The sequence below is a fragment of the Cetorhinus maximus genome, chromosome 20 (assembly GCF_964194155.1).
Source record: "Cetorhinus maximus chromosome 20, sCetMax3.hap1.1, whole genome shotgun sequence".
Classification (NCBI taxonomy): domain Eukaryota; kingdom Metazoa; phylum Chordata; class Chondrichthyes; order Lamniformes; family Cetorhinidae; genus Cetorhinus; species Cetorhinus maximus.
In genome coordinates this window covers 13,902,453-13,913,057 of record NC_135898.1, presented here as the reverse complement: position 1 = coordinate 13,913,057, position 10,605 = coordinate 13,902,453, and positions in this window count along the sequence as shown.

Here is a 10,605-nt window from a genome sequence, read left to right as displayed (position 1 = left end):
TCGCTATCACTAAAATGTTCCCCACCACCACCTCAGCCACCTGTCCGGCTTCATTCCCCAGAATTAGGTCCAGCACTGCGCCGTCCCTTGTTGGACCCTCTACATATTGACCTAAAAAGTTCTCCTGTACACATTTCAAGAAATCCACTCCATCCAAGTCCTTAACACTATGTCTATCCCAATTAATGTTGTGAAAGTTGAAATCACCTAATATAATTACCCTATTGTTATTGTTTTTACACACCTCCCTGTGCACATATTTGCTCTTCAATTTCCCGCTGACTATCTGGGGGTCTATAATAAACACCTAACAATGTGGCTTCCCCTTTTTTATTCCTAAGCTCTACCCACAAAGCTTCATTCGATGCCCTCCCCCCCCCAAGATATCATCTCTCCTTACTGCAGTAACTGACTACTTAACTAATAATGCAATGCCTCCTCCTCTTTTACCCCCTCCTCTGTTTTGTCTGAAGATTCTATATCCCAGAATGTTGAGCTGCCAATCCTGCCCCTCCCTCAACCACATCTCAGTGATGGCTACTATATCATAATTCCACATGTCAATCCTCACCCTTAACTCATCCGTTTTACCTGTAATACTCCTGGCATTAGAGGCCATCCAGCCTTGCCTTACTCCCTTGAAGCTTAATGCAGTTGTACTCCCTCTGACTTGATTGTTTTACTGTATTATGATGTGTCCCTATTCTGCTAACATTCTGTGTCCCCCTCCCCCTGCCGAATTAGTTTAAACTCCTCCCTCTTACTCTTCTAAATTCCAGTGAATACAAGCCTAACCTGTCCAGCCTTTCCACATAAGACAGCCCGCCCCATTCCTGGTATTAGTCTAGTAAATCTTCTCTGAATTGCTTCTAACGCATTTACATCTTTCTTTAAATAAGGAGACCAGTACTGTACGCAATAATCCAGATGTGGTTTCACCAGTGTCCTGTATAACTGAAGCATAACCTCCCTACTTTTGTAATCAATTCCCCTCACAATTAATGATAACATTCTATTAGCTTTCCTAATTACCTGCTGTACCTGCATACTAACCTTTTGTGATTTATGCACTAGGACACCCAGATCCCTTTGAATGTCAGAGCTCTGCAATCTCTCACCATTTAAATAATAAGCTTCTTTTTTATTCTTCCTGCCAAAATGAATGATTTCACATTTGCCCACATTATACTTCATTTGCCATATCTTTGCCCGCTCACCTAATCTATCTCACTTTGTAGCCTCCTTATGTCCTCTTCACAATTTTCTTTCCTACCCAACTTTGTATCATCAGCAAATTTAGCAACCATTCCTTCGGACCCTTCATCTAAGTCATTTATATAAATTGTAAAAAGTTGGGGCCCCAGCAATGATTCCTGTAGCACACCACTCGTCACATTCTGTCAACCAGAAAAAGACCCATTTATGCAAACGGTCTGCTTCCTGTTACCCAGCCAATCTTCTATCCATGCCAATATGTTACCTCCTACACCATGAGCATTTATTTTCTGCAATAACCTTTGATGTGGTTAAACATGATTTCCCTTTAACAAAATCACATTGACTCTGCCTGATTGCCTTGAATTTTTCTAAGTGCTCTCTATAACATCTTTAATAATAGCTTCTAACATTTTCCCTGTAACAGATGTTAGGCTAACTGGCCTGTAGTTTCCTGTTTGCTCTCTCCCTCCCTTTTTGAATAAACATTTGCTATTTTCTAATCTAATGGAACCTTCCTCAAATCTAGAGAATTTTGTAAAATTAAAACCAATGCATCAACTATCTCAACAGCCACTCCTTTCAAGACCTGAAGGTGAAGTCCATCCAGGCCTGGGGATTTGTCAGCCCGCAGCCCCAACAAATTGCTTAATACCACTTCCCTGGTGATTGTAATTTTCCCTAGTTCCTCCCTCTCTTCCATTTCCTGGTTTACAGCTATTGTTGCAAATGCTTCAGCCTTGTCTTTTGCACTGATGTGCTGGGCTCCCCCATCATTGAGGATGGGGATATTCATGGAGCTTCCTCCTCCAGTTAGTTGTTTAATTGCCCACCACCATTCACAACTGGATGCGGCAGGACTGCAGAACTTAGATCTTATCCGTTGGTTGTGGGATCTCTTAGTTCTGTCTCTCGAATGCTACTTTTGCTATTTGGCATGCAAGTAATCCTGTGTTGTAGCTTCACTGGGTTGACACCTCGTTTTTAGGTATGCCTGGCGCTGCTCATGGCATGTCCTCCTGCACTCTTCATTGATCCCCTGGCTTGATAGTAGTGGTAGAGCGGGGTATATCCTGAGCCATGAGGTTACAGGTTGTGGTTGTATACAATTCTGCTTCTGCTGATGGCCCACAGTGCCTCACGGTTGCCCAGTTTTGAGTTGCTAAATCTGTTCAAAATCACATTTAGTTAGCATGGTGGTAGTGCCACACAGCGCGATGGAAGGTATCCTCAACGTGAAGACAGGACTTTGTCTCCACAAGGACTGTGCAGTGGTCACTCGTACCAACACTGTCATGGACAGATGCATCTGCGACAGATAGACTGGTGAGCACGAGGTCAAGTGGGTTTTTTCCTCTTGGTGCTTTCCTCACCGTCTGTCGCAGAACCAGTCTAGCAGCTATGTCCTTTACCACTCAGCAGCTACTAAGCCACTCTTGGTGAGAGATAATGAAGTCCCCCCTAGCCATCCTCAGTGCTTCCTCCAAGTGGTGTTCAACATGGAGGAGTACTGATTCATCAGCTGAGGCGAGGGAGGGCAGGTGGTAGATGGCAACCAGCAGGAAGTTTCCTTGCCCATGTTTGACCTAATGCCGTGAGACTTCATCTGGTCCACACTTGTTATTGCGAACTCCCAGGCCAACTCCATCCAGATTGTTTACCACTGTGCTGCCGCCTTTGGTGGGTCTGTCGGTAGGATGGTGACGGTGGTGTCTGGGACATTGTCTGTAAGGTATGTTTCCATTCAGTATGACTATGTCAGGCTGTTGCTTCACTAGTCTGTGGGACAGCTCTCCCAGTTTTAGCAAAAGCCCCCAGATGTTATTGTTTATGGAATATTCAGAAATTTAAAGTGGATTGAGCAATAAGAGTGAAAATAATACCACTCATCCAAATGCTGAGGCAACCAGATATCCTTAAGGAATCATTCTGGTGCAAGAAAGCAGAAAATCACTGTTTCTAATCAAAGGTTAAGTGTTGCTGGTCTAAAGTAAGATAAGTAACATCCATAGTGGAATCCGGGTGTAATCTGCCAAACAATGTAAAATAATCAGGGCATTTTTAGATGTGAGTCATGCCCAAAACAATTTATGTATTTTCTGTGAGCTTTTGTACTGGTTCAATATTCAATTCACTTCATTCAAGGCCTGTTCATAAAGTAGGCCCAGCCCCACTCAAAACTGGCAGATACAGCCCATTGTACTGGTTAGGGATGGCTCTTCTTTGGTGCGCAGGCGTGTTTTAAAAAGTTTTTCATGCCAAAAAATATTTCATTTACTAAGAAACTGATAGAACTGTACTGTACACCAATGAAACTTTTAAATGGTTCTGTATAGTTTATTTTTAAGTCATTTTCAATAATTCTAAATCAAGTTACTTACAGGTGGAAGACTGAACACCCTTATTAAAATGCTTATTTTTGGTTACTTATTTTTGGTCATTTTCAACTGTATTAATTCCTTAGTCACCGGGTTACCATTCTTAAATACATCAAGGAATAATTTGAGGAAAGAAAAATAAACAATTACATTCTATTATGTTGCCCAATCAAACTGGTTCACAGAAAGTCTTAGGTTTGTGATTATGCAAATAAATTTTAGCAGAAACTTGAACTATAACCTAACTGGTGTATTTTGAGTGTCATTTTCCGATTGCGCCCAAAGCGGAAACTCTATTCCCCTATCTTAATGGTTATTTAAGTCTCAACCACAACTAGAGTCCCTAATTTATAAAAAAAGATAGACTGGTGAGCACGAGGTCAAGTATGTTTTTCCCTCTTGGTGGTTTCCTCACCACCTGCTGCAGAATCAGTCTAGCAGCTATGTCCTTTCAGTTTCAGCTGCGGTCATAGAGAGTAACAATGTGTTGCCAATACAATAGGCACAGAGTTAGCTCCACGTCAACACCGTCAAATAGCCCAATACAAAAATTCCAATATTTTGAAAAATATTTGTCCTTAAGATGTGAACGACACTGGCAAGGCACTGCTTTTTTTCCCAATCCTAGTTGCCATCAGGGAATTAGGAGACAACCCTGTCATGTGGACCTGAAGCCACATGTAGCCAGACTGGGTAGGACAGTGAACGGGTTAGATATCAGGTTGGGATCTGAACTCATGTAACATCATCACAGTGCCCAATAGTAGTGTACTGGTCATGGTGTCTGCCCTAAGAGGTCACTCACTTAGAAATATGGCTAAATCAATAGCTAGGACACCAGTTGGAAGCTCTCGCTGTGGGCTGCCAGAGCTACCACTAAACCAGGGATTCTCCCTCCTGTGAAATGGTAGTGTTATCTTGGTTATGCAGAATTAAAATTCATCCAAAAGCATAGCTTCCTCAGCCAAAAATATGGCAATAGCTTGACAAGACTTGCTGTCTTCATTTGTGCTTTCTGGAAGAGACTCAGGATGAATTGTAATGCACAGGAAAAGTAGCCAGTCCATCAGATGAGCATCCAGAAAGTGGTCATAGTAACTGCCCTGGGAACAAACAGAAAAGATTTGGAATGGTTTCAGGGAACCTAATTTGGTTAATCTCAGTGTCAGAAAAAATTTTACATCTGTGTGTACAATTTGTTCATGCAATGCACTCATGCAATTGTGCTGTCACCTTCAATTGTTGCTTTGCAGGCAGCAACATAGTGGTACAAGCATCAATTTGCAGAAGGCACAATGAAGGAGCCATGAAACAAAAGCAAACTGCTGCGGATACTGGAAATCTGAAATCAGTAGGTCAGACAGCAGCTGTGGAGAGGGAAACAGAGTTAACGTTTCAGATCAATGATCCTTCATCATAATGGGAAGATGCTGAAAACAAAGAGCAGTACAGGGCCAGCAAAAAGGAGGTGTCGGGCATGACTGGGATCGGGCGGAGGGGAGATAAAGGCAGGGGAAGCACAAAAGGGAATGGTCTGCGATAGGGCAAGAGTCAGGAGTGATTAAATAACAAAAGTGATGATGGTGCAAGGCAAAGAGAATGAAACAAACATGGTTGGGCCAAGGAGAAGCGTAAATAGTTACAGAACGAGAAGAATGGAATAATTCTAAAGATCTAAAAACATTAAAAACTCAAGGTCAGGCTGTAAAGGATTATCAATCTGTTCTTCTCAGCACAATGAAGCCAAGATCAAACTGTCCATCCTTAGATAGCCAGTAAAGTGTATTCCCAAAATGTTGCCAATCTCATGAATTTTCCACACTAATAATTTCTGCAATTTTATTGACTGACACAAATTATCATAGATATTATGTTCTTGCTCAACAAATGTAAAAAAGACAACTTCAGTTCAAAATCTTTAGCAACAAGTACTTAGTGGTGTTGCAAATATCTAGTTCATATGTTTTAGAATATATCTTTAATATTTTAGAATATAACTTGTAGTTTAAGAATGAAAGTTTTAAATGTAGAAAATGGTGAGTGCAACATAAACAAGCTGGGAGTTTATTACACTTAAAATAGAAGGGATAGAACTATAAAACAGCAGGTAGAGAATGCATGGCCTAATGGAAAATGGAAACTAAAAATGGAAGAAGGAAAGGGGAACTAGAAAGGAAACTGCCCCTCCTGTTTCTAAGGAAACAAAAGCTGAACCTTGGAAACGAAAACTTCTGGGCAATCTAAAACTGGTGTGAGACTATATAAAGGGATGCAGAGCCATCAAAGTAGTAGTTGCAGCTTGGAACTGGTGTGTGCAGTTTGCAGCTCACTGAGAGAAGATAGCCAAAGTAAATAACAGTCAGGTAGACCTGCACTGTAAGCAGAGTAAAAAACTAATTAACCATTTAGAATGTGGGTGAGGCTTAATCTCAGTTTGAATTTTATGAGGGAACAGAAGCTGGATTATTGTATAGTGTGAAATTCATGGAAGAACCTATAATGGTCCCCATAGAGTTTTGTGCCAAAAGAAGCAACAGGCAGGTTAGTTTCGAAGTATAGGAAAAGAAACCAGAACAAGGTATGAGGCATCCATAGTCAACAGATGGTAAATTAAAGTTTTATCTACGAGAATAGCTGGAGCTGAGGAGAATTAAACTAGTCCCAGAGGACTGTGGCATACTTATGGGTCATCTCTACAAAATATATAACTTTAAGATTGATGTGTCTTGCAAGAGAGTCCTTGGGAGAAGTAAAAAGTAATCCTGAGTGCATTAAAAACCATATTGTTTTGTTAATAATGCTTGTTGTGCTTAAGTCTATACAATAAAGTTTGTCTTTTTGTTTAAAAATGAGAAACCTTGCAGCATAGTTCTATTGGTTAAAACACGGTGTTTGGATTTCTCTTTAAATGTTAACGGTCCCTAACTGGATTGTAACAGAGGTACTCGAACTACTGTTGTTAAGTTGGATAAAAGTTGCACAAGTTAACCTTTGGTCGTGTTTTTGTAGTGTTGCATTTAAGATACTAAGTCTTTGTATTTTTTTCCCCCTGAGCAGAATATAACTTATCAAATTACACAGGGTACAACAGAGGACAATCTTTTCAACCTCCTCCTTTATTTTGCCGCAATAATGCTACTGAAACAGTTAATAGCTGCAGATTAATTTTTATTTTAAAAACATAAAATTTAATGAATGCAAAAATAAAGATGTTTAGTGCTTTTATTACCATGACAGCCAAATACAGTGTTAATATTACATCCTGAATACAGCCACAGTGCTCGTTAGTGAAATCCTGAATACGATAAACATCAATTAACCCGTCACTTTGTGCAAAGGAATATTACAGGATGACTGAGACTTGTCAATAAAAAGTCAAACTTTTGAAACAATGTCACATTACCTGCAATATTCTCAATAGCCCAAAGATCAGTTAAAAGGATTTCAGAGATTTTCACAGGTTCCCAGTACACACCTCGTTTCCGCACAATTTCTAGAGCACATTTAGTCTACACAAGGGTCTTTGGATTCATGTGCAAACTCATTCAAATACAAAATTTATTTAATCACTGAACTGGCCAAGTGCTCAACTCCCAAACAATGACCAAAGTTCTGGGCCAGTCTAGAGATAGGTGCAGTGAGTAAACAGATTAGATGCACAATTACATCTCTCACTCTCAAACAGTGCTATCCCAACTATTCTTCACCAAACTTGATTAGTTTATGTTGGTACAACAGCACTATATAAAATTCCACGCAGCCTTTATACATTTTAATTGTGACAAGCTTGTTGTGTGCTGCTGTTAAGTCCTTGCTTCACTCCACTGGTGACAGTTCTGTACCCAACGGTTCTTCAATCTCATATTACAAGGTTAAAATCCTTTTAGCAGATACAGCTGAAATTTGGAAGAACAAAATCTGAAATTGCACTGCTGAATGCCTCTGAACATGTCACGCACCTACTATCACGCTGAATAAATTCTTAAAAGTGTTGCTTTTGGTCAGATGGATGTCGCCATATACAAAAATCTCCCAACCACTGAAAAATCCACATGGTCGAGTTTTTTTTTTACCCGCCATGGAGTGCACACTCTCCCTGCAGGGACACATCCTGTTTAAATAAATGCAGAGAGCTTAAGCGCAGCTTGACCAAAGGCTAAGCTTGGGAACCTCTAACTGTGCACAGGCATATTGCTGGAGTTTAACCAACTAAAAGTTGCTGATTGTCTAGCCAGCATGAATCTACCTGTTAGGATGCTGACTTAAAGGGTTATTTAAAGCAGTTTTACTGGCTATTGGGAAGTGGGGGCTTGGGGAGTAAGGAGGAAGGGCCAATGGTTGTACATGTACCATAAATGCCTCTGGATGTTTCAAAAGAAAACAGTTAATAAAGCGTATAGGATATTGAGCTTTATTAATCAGGGAATGAAGTACAAAAGCAAGGAAATTATGATAACCCTGTAAAAAAAAATTATTTCATCCTCAATTGGAATAATGTGTCAAATTTTGAACATCACACTTTAGAAAAGAGGTGAAGATATTAGAGAGGGTGCAGAAAAGATTTGCGAGAACAGCTCCAGGGATGAGGAACTTCAGTTACATGGGTCAATTAGAGAAGTTCAGGTTGTTCTCCTTGGAGGGGAGAACATTAAGAGGAGATTTAACAGAAGTGTTCAAAATCACGAGGTCTAGACAAAGCAGTTAGGGAGAAACTGTTACCCTAGGCGGAAGGATTGAGAACCAGAGGATAGTGAATTAATGTGTCGCAAAAAAAGCAACAGTGACATGAGAAGAAACGTTTTTATGCAGCGAGTGTTAGGATCTGAATGGAATTCCTGAGAGTGTAATGGAGGCAGATACAATCTTCAGAAGAGAATTGTATAATTATCATAGGTGAGAAGATTTACAGGGTTAAAAAAAATGGGTAAGTGGGGATGGGGGGGAGGGGGTTGCTCTTGCAGAGAGCTGGCATGGATAGAATGGGCCAAATGCCTCCTCCGTGCTGTGCTATGGTTCTATGAAAAGAGAATAAAATAATAGCTCAATAGTTAACAAGGAGGATCATTCAAGTCCCCAAACAATAAAGTATTTTTTTTACAATCCACGAGATATTGCATATATTCCTGTTAGAGACTGTTATCTTTTCAGGGACACAGACAATACAAGTCACAGGTTATCTCCTCAACAGTCATCTCCGGCAGAGTAGTACATGTCCACATTTAACCGCAATTTCCAACTTCTTAAAAAAAATCTTCACAAGCGGGAGTTAGTCAAACAAGTCCTATCTTTGTCCCAGTTGGTAATGCATGAGTACTCATGAACCTGTTCTCCCCTGCCTATTTTGTTTGATCAGTCCTGTATAAGAACTTTCTGCCTGACCAATCCTATCTGTCCTGACAAAGCCTATATACCAAAAACATGAGCTTTTCTTTTTTTTAAATGCTAACAGGGCCGTGGTGTATTTCTAACTTTATTTTACATTTTCAAAATCCTCAATTTTCATTTATTCTCTGGTCAAATAAAAGAAAGATGATATGCAGCACATTCATGGTGGAAATGCCAAATACGACCTGATCCACCAGGGGATTATTTTCTGTTTGACAGGATACTGTGACATCATAACATACCACATCACATCAACACTTCTGAGCTCCACAAGAAAATTGAAAACATGTACAATACAACATACCATTTCAGAAAGGAACCTGCAAGAGCACATTACTGCTGGTGTCAGAGGGTAAGCTTTTGCTAAACTGACCTAGAATTATGTCATTATGAAGCAGCAGTCTAAACTCTCCTTCTCAAAGGTTTGAGGGCTGTAATATACTTTCAGTATGGCTGGCTTGAAGTGACTACTCTTTTTATCAAGGTTTGGTCTCAAATCAAAGTGGTGCATTTAGTCAGCACATCTAAGATATAGATATTTCTCTGTCACAACATTCAACTTCCACAGAGTCTAGCCATCTTCATTCTGTGGAATTTCCATTAAGCTGAATGTTAGTAACTAATAGGGATAACAGTCCTAGATAACTTCAACTGAGGAAGGCCAATTATTCACCGTAGGTCATTCATCCAGAATAACCTCGAGTATCCCCTCTCACTGCAACATACACATGTTTTTTTAAATGATTCAAGTGCCTTCACCTCCATTACTATATCCAGGTTCCACGTGTTGGTCACACTTCGTGCGAAAAAGCACTTCCTTCATCAATCCTAAATTTGCTTTTTACTGGTCTGAAGTTGTGTTCCCTTCTTCTATGTTCACAATTAAAAGTAATTTCCAGGATCTACCATTTCCATACTCTTTACCACCTTCAACATTCTCAAAATCACCTTTCAAGTTCCTTTGTTCAAGGCTAAAAGGCCCAAATTTCTCCAGCGTTTCCTCATTTCTCAGATCTTCAACACCAAGGTTCAGCCCTGTGATTCTTCTCTGCCGTGACTCCAGCACTATAATGACTTAGCAGCTAGAGGTGGACAAATGACTCAAGGCACAGGTTGACCAGAGTCGTCTGATCCCTATTTCTTCTGATTTAATTCAGCTTTTTATAGTCTTTATTTTTTGCTGCTTTACATTGATTGGGCATGTTCAATGTCTACCGATGTTTCTAAATTTCAATCAACTTTAGGACGCATCTCTCTTGAGTGGATTTTTTTGAATAGAAATGAAGGTATGTAATGTATTCTGGATTTAATCATATTTTAAAAGTCCTAACAACTCACCTAGGAGTCGATCATGAGGCCATTATGTTCACACATTAGTTAAATGCATCTCGTGCACTCGGTATTTCAGCATTAAGCAGTAAGAACAGTGTACAGCATTAATAATTGCCATATGCTGGAATTCCATTACTGACCTCAGCAAAAAGAGATAAGTACAGTTGATTTGGGATTAGGTAACTGGAACACCACCATACACTTTGTACAGCCAGTCAAAGGCCAGCCAAATTGATCTTGTGCACTCTTGCCCAAAGAATGACATGTGGCATACAGATATCCCAGAGTAACAAAA